This window comes from Amblyomma mixtum, chromosome 7 (assembly GCF_055824585.1).
Source record: "Amblyomma mixtum isolate Tamu chromosome 7, ASM5582458v1, whole genome shotgun sequence".
Taxonomy (NCBI): Eukaryota; Metazoa; Arthropoda; class Arachnida; order Ixodida; family Ixodidae; genus Amblyomma; species Amblyomma mixtum.
The window spans coordinates 54803850-54814118 of record NC_143018.1 but is presented as its reverse complement, the minus strand read 5'-3'; the positions used below and the strand labels follow the sequence as shown (position 1 = coordinate 54814118).

The 10269-nt window shown below is 43.0% G+C and overlaps 1 long non-coding RNA gene across 1 annotated transcript; it reads left to right on the top strand.

The window, feature by feature from the left end:
• Positions 1–448: 448 nt before the first annotated feature.
• On the top strand, positions 449–3283 carry LOC149336119 (uncharacterized). The gene is made up of 2 exons (XR_016284149.1): positions 449–663; positions 1496–3283. It is a non-coding gene; the product is annotated as an uncharacterized LOC149336119 (long non-coding RNA).
• The last annotated feature ends 6986 nt before the right edge of the window (positions 3284–10269 follow it).

The following is a 10269-nucleotide window of genomic DNA, read 5'->3' as shown; positions in this document are numbered from 1 at the left end:
CAGCAGTTGCTAACACTGGGCCGTGGTCCGCGGCGTCCTGTATTACTCCGCTGGCCAATCACAATTTTAAACGAAATCAGCTTTTTAATGCTTGACTATATCAAACAATCCACGTGTCAAAATCCTAGAGCTCATAATTTTTTTCTTGTGATGATCTTATTGTTTACATAACAAGAAACGTTTAAGCAGCGGACTACTTTTTCGTCGTGGAGGAATTCTGCGCGCGGAGGCTTTTGTGCTGCTATCACCATCAGCACCTACGTTTGTCTGTAAACGACAAAACACAAACGCACTTCACTGCCTTGTATTGATATTATTGAAGTGCTGCCCACATAATAGAAGGCGGCTGGCATTATAGTTTTCGATTTGTTTTTTCCCGAAGAACTACTGAAAAACAGAACTGAAAGTGAGTTTTTCAACATCAGCAGCAACATCAGCATCACGGAATGGCAGCCTCCATGCAGAAACTTCTGTTATCGTTCTCCTGTGTAAATTCGATCTTCGCTTTGATGTGTGGACTAATTGCAGTGTAGAGGCTGGAAACCGCACCAAAAAGACTTACTCTGATTATTTTCAGCAGCCGGCGCCTAGCTGAAATGATGTTCATCCGTATCAAGCAAATAGGAGCGTTGAGTATACGATAAATAGTACAGGAGCCTCAAGGTAAGTACTGATAAAAAGCCAGGTGTGCTAAATTTATAGTACTCCGCACAATGCCTTCCCACTTTTACATAAAATTTGGATTGCCTGCATTTGTTGTGAGTAAATTTTTTAAGTAATTATAGAAGAGATAGAGAACACAGTAAATCAGGCATTAGCAGGTGGGTCAACTATGGCGAGCTGTGGAAAGAAAAATGATAGGTGTAACGTTAAGAGATGAAGCAGGCGGAGTGGGTGAGGGAACAAACCCGGGTTAATGACATCATAGTTGAAATCAAGAGGAAGAAGTGGGCTTGGGCAGGGCATGTAATACGAAGGCAAGATAACCGCTGGTTCTTAAGGGTAACGGAATCAATTCCAAGAGAAGGCAAGCGTAGCAGGGGGCAGCAGAAAGTTAGGTGGGCGGATGAGATTAATAAGTTTGCGGGGATTTGGTGGCCGCAGCTGTCGAAGGACAGGGGTAATTGGAGAGACATGGGAGAGGCCTTTGCCCTGCAGTGGGCGTAGTCAGGCTGATGATGATGATGCATTAAGTACACCAGTTATGACAATGAAAGAGGCTCCTCTGCACTTCTGTTGTTAGCTTGAGAAAACAAAAAGGCATAAAAATTGGAGCTTGTTGGAATACTTTGAAAGGAGGCTATGTGCGGAAATGGAGTCTTTCAGAATAATAGTTCAAGATGTGGAATCAAAGCATGAAAAAAGGTTTCCATTGCATGCATTGCACTATGGGAATAGCAACTGAGCGGCTGAGCAGCTTGCCGCAGGTCAACAACCTGCACTGACTCTTGAGCGATTAACCGCTGTGTTAAACACACTTGGTTCTCTTTTGCAGGATGCAGCAAAAATGCAGAGGCTGTCAAACATGCCGGTGCACCTGTTTGCGACATTATTTGTGCATATTTGTACGCATTGAACTTTGTAGTGTGACACTGCGACTAGTGCAAGTCAACTGCTTTCCCATCAAAATGCTGTATTCCATGTGTTCATTGTGCTTTGTATTTTAACATTCGGAGAAAGCATGGGCCAGGCCCGACTGTTCTGATCAGATCTGTGCAGTATGGTACTTCATGGGATGTCACTTGGATATTTTTTGCACTTGACAGGTGCGGTCTATCTGTGCTGTAGCTTTTTCTTCTAGCTCTGTGTTTGTATGAAGAGTGGCGTTGTTGATAACAGCTCGGTGATACCTACATGTTCCCTTCATTCTTCAGTCAAATATGCCCTGCAGAATTTGGATGTGCTTTGTCTGAAGTGTCAATGTCTAATATAAGTCAATATAAAGAAATCACTTTGGCTTCCCTAACTGTAACAGAAGCTGAAAAGTGTGGTGTTGTGTCTTTGTTGCAGGCTTTCGGACATGGATTCATGACACGGCTGCACCAGCCTATAGTTGAAGAGAAATGACTTGGTTTTTCTGTTGAGACACCGTTGTCAGTGTTGTCTTTTTAATAGTCCCTGAATAATTCCAAGCTGCATTTCAGTGTCTATGGTGGAATGTGCAGGTTTCCTTTCACCAGGTTGCATAATTGTTGCCACTATTGCTCACCATGCAAAAGTGTCAGCCATTGGCTCCTATCAGACAGATTGCCCAAAGCTGCACCTGTCGTTCTGTCGCGACTACTGTGTGCAATCTGATGAAGGAAACCGAGGGAAGTGAGGTACAAATTCCAAATATGCAACTTACTTTCTGCATTCTTACCTTTTTATTGAAAGGCACCGTGTTGATGCGGGTGATTTTACATTGCATTTTAGCCTCTCACTTATTTTGCATGCATAGGTGTGCTGTAAGCTCTTGACATTTACTTCTTATATTGCAATCTTGCTTATTCTGTAACTAATCTTCACATCACTTTTTCTACGACGCTACCCTTGCAGCTTGTTGCTTTGTGAAATGGTGATGCATTCTTTTGTGTTATTTGCTTGTTGACTACATAGGAAAGGCTTTTATTAATGACACAAAACCTAGCCCCCTAACAAGCTACAGCATTGAAGTCAGAAGCTGTGCAGTCTAAAACTATTTTCATTGTGCTCGTGTGTAAAAAATGGCTAGAAAATTTACCCTTTTATCAAAATGTGCCATGTGAGGTCCATAATCCTTTTTGCCCCGACTACTTGGATTTCGTGTTGTTTATGATTGCTGACATCATTTTTTTCTGTCATTCACATCACTTAATTTACTGAAAGATCCCCAAATGGGGCCATTGCATTGCGTTAGGTGAAGCATTTTCTTGACCAGGCAGTAGCAGTGACAGAGGTGAAAGTTTTTTCCGGTAGTGGGTGTTCAACGAAAAATTAGGTGGAAAATGTGATTCACGGTGTGAAACATGTATGGCCAGTGCTGGCTAATATGTCTGTCTTGAATGTGGTCAGTAAGTCATGCCCGAGTGGGGAAAAAAACTATGTTTTGAGAGGTGCATGCTGGGAATACAGTAGTAGTAGACAAGGCTAGATAATTCAAACTATTTTCAACACCTAGTGTACTGCATGTGAACGTTATGCACAATGATGCTTAAAATGCACTAATCGCCACGTGCTTAGCCCCTTATAAAATCCAAAGTGCCTGTGTGGTGTGTCTTCTCAACGACTGCTGATTAATAAAAAATGTAGTTGTGCTGTTTCATCACTGCAGTGACTGATCCACCCGTTTCATTTAACAGGCAGGTAATGTGCTGTAGAATTAAGCAATGGAATTGGTTCACATGAATTTATTTGCGGCATACATGCAGTACTTTCTATAATTGAGACACAGTACTTCCTGGAGGCATACAGCACTTTCTATAGTTGGATGTAGTAACCCTTGTGCACAGACGTGACATGCTTATTTTGCTTTGTTTAGGGGGGGAAGAGGGTCTTAGAAATAAATTTTTATTAATGAAGTCACAAGTATGAAATTTTCAGGGAACATGTGTTTTTACGCACTGATTACAAATATGTAATTTAATTCTATGCACAACAAGTCCTTGTGCACTTGTGCATTATGTTAGGTAACTTTTGCCGAGGGTTTGAAAGAAATTCTACTACAGTGAACTTGATAGATTGCAAGCCATTGGTTTCTCTTGACATCTAGCTATGCAGTAAGGGTAAGATTATCATCCTGCCTGTGATAGAAGGCGAGTTATAGGATTTTTAAATCGTCAGTTTCTTTACATTTGTGAAGTGGCAAATTCAAAACCCTGTAACTCAACTTCTATGATAGGCAGGATAATGTTTTGCCCTTAATGCATAGTTTGATGTCAAGACAAGCCAATGGCATGCGTCCTAGCGAGTTTCCTGCAGCAAAATTTATTGAATGCTCTCTGTAAAAAGTTATATAACTTAACTATATAAGTGCACAAGGACTAGTTTTACATAAAATTAAACTACTTATTTGGTACCAGCATGCAAGAATAGATGTGTGTTGAAGATTCCATTGTTGTGACTTCATTGAGAAAAATGTTTCTTCTAAGACCAGCTTCCCCCCTTAAGTTGAATTTTTTATCAGATTTTCTAATCTCGTCTGTTGGAAATCCATAACACAAATGTCCAAAGCTTTTTCACTGTTAAAGCACATACGCGATTAAAAGTATGAAAAATGGAAAAGGTTCAGATAACTTCTAATTTTTCACTCCTCTGCTCTTCACTGCTTCTGAGGAGTTCCAAAGCTTTGATGGTGTGCAGTTTTTCTTTAGCATGTTCTCTTCCAAGATGCTTGCTAACAACCTGAGCATTACTCACGCGGCACTTGAGTGACTGCATTAAGGCATAGAAGCACGCCCTATTCGCATTCATAACTTTTACAAATATAGTACATGATGTCGCCACATTATTTGTTGCACTTCAATATTTCATAGGGGTGGTGTTCTGCTCCAGTTTTTTTTTTATCATAGTTCAGTGTTTAACTCAGTGCAGCAACTGAGTGCATGCTTCTGCAAATGACAGAGGCTTGGTGTTGATGCTTTAAAGGTGCACTGAAGAAGAATCTGAACTCGTATTTTTACTGCTCGAACTCGACCTACACGTTCCGAGCATTCTTAGAAACTTCAAATTATTGTCCTGTGCGGCCGATTTCCCTAATTTAAATCTGATTAAGCGTCCTGGCTCCCGCCTTTCTTTTTTTTAATTCCCCACAGACGGTGGGAGGAGTCGCCAACCTCTCAGCCAGTCCCGTGGTGGCTTGCCGCTCTGCCATCGGTGGAGTGATACGTAGTGATCGGCGAAAGCAAAGAGTCCACGCGTGTTTTTATTTCCGTGGGCCTAATTTGCAGCCGTGTAGTCTCTGACTAGATCTGTGTATTCACGGAAACCTAAAAAACAAAATAAAAGCAAAAGCAAAGCCACCACGCGACTGCCTGAAAGGCACCCCATGCGTTGGTCGACTCTTCCCACCGTCTGCAGTGAATTAAATAAGAAAAGGCCGAAGCCGGACGTTAATCCAATTTAAATTAGGGAAATCAGCCGCACAGGACTATAATTCAACGTTTCTAAGAATGCTTGGAACGTGTAGATTGAGTTCCCGCGGCAAAACGATGAGTTCAGATTCCTCTTCAGTTTACCTTTAACCTTCGACACTGTGAGAATTCGGAATTGATAACGAATGCCGATTAATATTAGATGGAAAAATATAAATCTTGCACGACCTTCATGTAGCCACAACTTGATTGTGCAGCAATCAAAGATCCACTCAATTTGCAGCTTTCTTTGGCTGCCCAGCTGTTGAATTGTGCTTGAATGTTGGCATGCATTGTTGAAAATACTAAAACTAGGTCACATATTAGAGTAAAATGGCTAAATCTAGCTCATACGCTAGTTATTTCACCTTGCTTTCACTTAGAATAAGCACCGTTACAAGTTAGTAGCATACAGGCTAAGCTTGAAAGGCTGCAAAACGTTGGGCAAGCAATTAATTGGGTGATGAGTGGAGCGACATGCACATCGTGTACCTCACAAAAATGCAGGGCACCTCGAGGTTGCGGCTGACGCTGGCGAGCCGCAGACAGCGTTGGAGCGGTTTCCGTGCAGCGTCTGTGGCTACAGCGCACTCGCCAAGTGCACGCTGGTGCGTCACATGCGGACGCACACTGGCGAGCGACCATTCCGGTGCAGCTTCTGCCCCATGGCGTTCACGCAGCGCTCGAACATGGTGCGGCACCAGAAGACGCACACCGGCGAGGACCGCTTCAAGTGCCATTACTGCACCTCGACATTTGCGCAAAGGGGCGAGTATGTTGCGCACACCAACAAGCACAAGAGGGTCAAGTTTCATTGCTGCAAGTTGTGCGGCGACATCTTCACAAAAGCCAGGAGCATACTCAGGCACAGTTGTCATGCCAGGGTCAAGCGAGAGTCTTCCTAAGCTGTACTAATGCATTGGTCGATATCATGGACTGAAGGGAAAAAGTGGAAGCTCTTGTGGCAAGACTGGACTCATTCACATGTTGCTGATTAAATGTGGTGTTTAAAATGGTGCTTTTCGTCTTATTACGGCTCTTCCATCTCTTTTTGTAGTAAATGTAAATGCAGCATCGTCTTTCCAAGGCTTGCTGTCCCTCGTTCAGGTCGTATAGAATTGTGTGGCTTTCAGTCCTTGGCAGATGCAGACTCAACTGCATATACAGTCAAGCCCACTTGTTACGAACTTCACGTTCATACGGATTCCTCTTACTGTATCCGATCTTTGTAGTAAATGGACTTCCCGTGTTTGAGCCAAAATTAATGTCTGCCAAAAGTTGCGGTAATTTCTTAAAAAGTGCTTCAAGTGCATCTACTTGAAAGCAGAACCTGCCGTGGTGCTCTCCAAGGCAGTGATGTTCTCCTCACCCAAACCCTAACTGACAAAAATCTGCTTTTGAGAATGGGATATACCTAATCGTGGTTCAAGTGCCAACAGCAGCTGATGGCAGGTTGGCCACATTAATCAGATTCCTAGTGGTAAGGGACTTCTCGTACTTTGTGTATAATGGATCGGTCGGAGCTCACCTCTGCAACGTATCTGCACAGATGTATCAACACAGCTATATACATCAACAATGTGTCATACGAAATCTACATGCATCTGATCACGTGTTTTCAACAGCATCATCTATCGTTCCTGGGCCCATGCAGCGAAGACTCTGCTCTGTCAGCTATCTGGCACTGCATTTATCTGGTAGCAGCACAAAAGATCAAGCCATCTAAGCAGGTGACGTATACAATGGCTTGGCCAGCAAGGCATCTAAATTTCTCAAATCACTGTCGTTACCTGATCCACGACCATGCACAGTAGCTACTGCTTCCACTTTGGCTGCTTTGCCCAGCCGGCAAGGCAATGATTAATGCATAAGTCATCAGCACGTGCGTGGCCGCCAGTTACATATTGTTTGAATGCCATCTTTTTATTCTTTTTGTTTTCTTTCCGGGGTGGTGTTGCTGAGGCTGAGAGATTCCTTCGTGTGTCCCTGATAACTGGAAGTGCGAATTTTTCAACTTTCAACTGGGAAGGTATACAGTGCCTTCTCGTTCACTATAAACAAACTGTGCGACCAGAATTGTTTGTTGTATCTAAGCCAAATTGCCATAGCCCTAATGCATACTTTGATGGTAGCAATGCGAACGATCATAATAAGCGAGTGTTTGTTATATATGAGCTAGTTATATGAGAGTTCAACTGTATATTTACTTCTCTCGTTCCACAGAAGCCGCTACCAATCACCCTGTTGTGGTTAATGGTTGATCGCGAGAGTTCGCTCACCTTTGTCAGCGCTAACGCATGTAGGCAACATCTCTCTGCCATCACCCCATGTACCCATAAGCGCGATTCAGGCATCCACTGACCCAGGGAGCCAGTTATGTGCACTTCCTCTCCTTAAATGATCGGAGAGTAAAATGCCAATGAATGGGATAAAATGTCAATGCCAATGAATGGGGACGGCCTATGGCCTCAGCGCCCCGCCCCATTTTTGGCACAACATTGTCAATGCCAATGCATGCAGCCCATATCTGTCACTACCACCACTTAGGTTAAAGCATGATTGAGGTGTCCACTGTAGGAAGAGGGCAGTTATGCACCTTCTCTATGGTTCAGGTGTCCACCAAGTACAGCAGTATGGCCATTTCCTTTCCTCAAAAACCAGTTTAAGAGTTTTACCCTCTGCTTTCAAAGCTCCTGCTGCTCCATTGGTTTCCCAGCTTAAAGCATGACTAAGGTGTCCACTGTTGGTTACAATGGACAAGGACAACCACTGCCAGGAAACCTGTTTCTGTGCTCTAAAAAAAAAAGAAAACTCTGTGTGTCCATGAAATTGCATGAGGCCTGGGGTGCTGCCTGACCTCGGTGACCAGAACTGACAACACACTCCCTCACCAGAGCAAGGTTAAAGCATGACTGAGGTGTCCACCATACCAAGAGGACAGTTATGCACCTTCTCTATGGTTCAGGTGTCCACTGAGATGTGTGAGACAGATACTGCGCCATTTCCTTTCCTCAAAAACCAATTTAGGAGTTTTACCCTCTGCTTTCCAAGCTCCCACTCCATTGGTTTCCCAGCTTAAAGCCTGACTAAGGTGTCCACTGTTGGTTACAATGGACAAGGACAACAGCAGCAATGGTGACCCCAGTCACTGCCAGGGGTCACTGCCAGGAAAAACCCGTTTCTGCACAAAAGAGCTGTGCTCTAAAAAAAAAAGAACTCTGTGTGCTGGACCTCGGTGACCAGAACTGACAACACACTCCCTCACCAGAGCAAGATTTGGCCACCCTGGTGTAGTACTTGGCCACAACCTTCTACGAACAAACCAGTTAGTAACGTGGAGGCTAATAAAAGGGTTCAGCTTAAGTTAAGGACAACACAGCGAGTTATGGAAAGACAAATGATAGGTGTAACGTTAAGAGACCAGAAGAGGGCAGAGTGGGTGAGGGAACAAACGTTGGTTAATGACATCCTAGTCAAAATCAAGAGGAAGAAATGGGCTTGGGCAGGGCATGTAATGCAAAGGCAAGATAACCGCTGGTCCTTAAGGGTGACAGAATGGATTCCAAGGGAAGGCAAGTGTAGCAGGGGGCGGAAGAAAGCTAGGTGGGCGGATGAGATTAAGAAGTTTGCGGGGATACGTTGGCCGGAGCTGGCACAGGACGGGGTTAATTGGAGAGATATGGGAGAGGCCTTTGCCCTGCAGTGGAAGTAGTCAGGCTGATGATGATGATAAGCCACAATCTTAGGAGCCTTTTAACTGCACTGAAATTCAAAATGCGGCTATCATACGCAAATTGGTTGAAATAAAATGGCATATAAAATCGCTGTGTCCTTCCGTATTTAGTAAAATTCGGAGCTATACGAACCTTTCTGTGCACCGAATAGCACGTGTTTTAACATTTTCAGTCTTGAAGGCAAAAGAAAATTCATTTTTGCACAAGATGTCAAAGATAGATTTAGCGCAAGTGGTATTTAAGAAATTTTCTCCATAAGTGCCATAAGTAAGATTATTGCCTGTCTTATGAAGAATGCAATTTAGTACATTTAACTTAGATTCAGAGCAAACCCATGAATTGCAGTACTATATATGTTGACAGATTCACTCAAGGATGGCACACCATTTTCTTTACTGGCAGATTGCATATCAATCTTGACGAACACAGGTGCGTCCAAACAAATCACAGCCGTTCTGCCATTTCATGAATTTGTTCACCCCAGGAGGTATCGTCGAACATCAAGCCAAGATATTTCACAGTTTTTACGAATTGCAACGGACGGCAATCGCAATGTTGGCAAGTATTGCCATAAAACTAGATTGGTTTGACATATTTTTGTGTGGACAATAGAAACGCAGTAGTTTTGTCTTTGGTTCACTTACAAATATTCTATTCATTGCAAGGTAATCTAACAAGAGATATATATGTCTTGTTGAAGAGAATGGGCTACGTCGTCTGCAAAAAATACATTTTTGATTACACCAGCAAATAACACAGCTCATTTACGTAAATATTGAAAAGCAGAGGTCCTAACACAGAGCCCTGTGGGACCGTGTTTTCAAGTTTAGTTAACTGTTCTGAAAGAGTTTTGAACATGAACACACTGAGGACTGTCGGTTAAGTAACCTTAACAAATGACTGCAGTATAGTTATAAGACCAAAATTATACAGTTTGACCAAAAGTAACTCAAGTTCTATTGTACTGAATACCTTTTATAGATCAATGAAAAGCCTAAGGACTACGTTATTTTTATCTGTTGCTGTGCAAAGAATGTCATTAAAATCTTCTAAAAGGTTTGGTTTGGTTTGTGGGGTTTAACGTCCCAAAGCGACTAAGGCTATGAGAGACGCCGTAGTGGAGGGCTCCGGAAATTTCGACCACCTGGGTTCTTTAACGTGCTCTGACATCGCACAGTACACGGGCCTCTAGAATTTCTCCTCCAAAGAAATTCAACCGCCGCGGTCGGGATCGAACCCGCGTCTTTCGGGTCAGCAGCCGAGCACCATAACCGCTGAGCCACCGCGGCGGCAAAAAAAAAAAAAATCTTCTAAAAGATGCTTAATACTAACCCACTACAAAACCCATACTAGGTGAGATACAATAAATCAGATTGTTACAGAAAGCAATCATAGTGTAATTTATAAACGAACTTCTATAAAATGTAAGCAAGAGAAGATAGGAT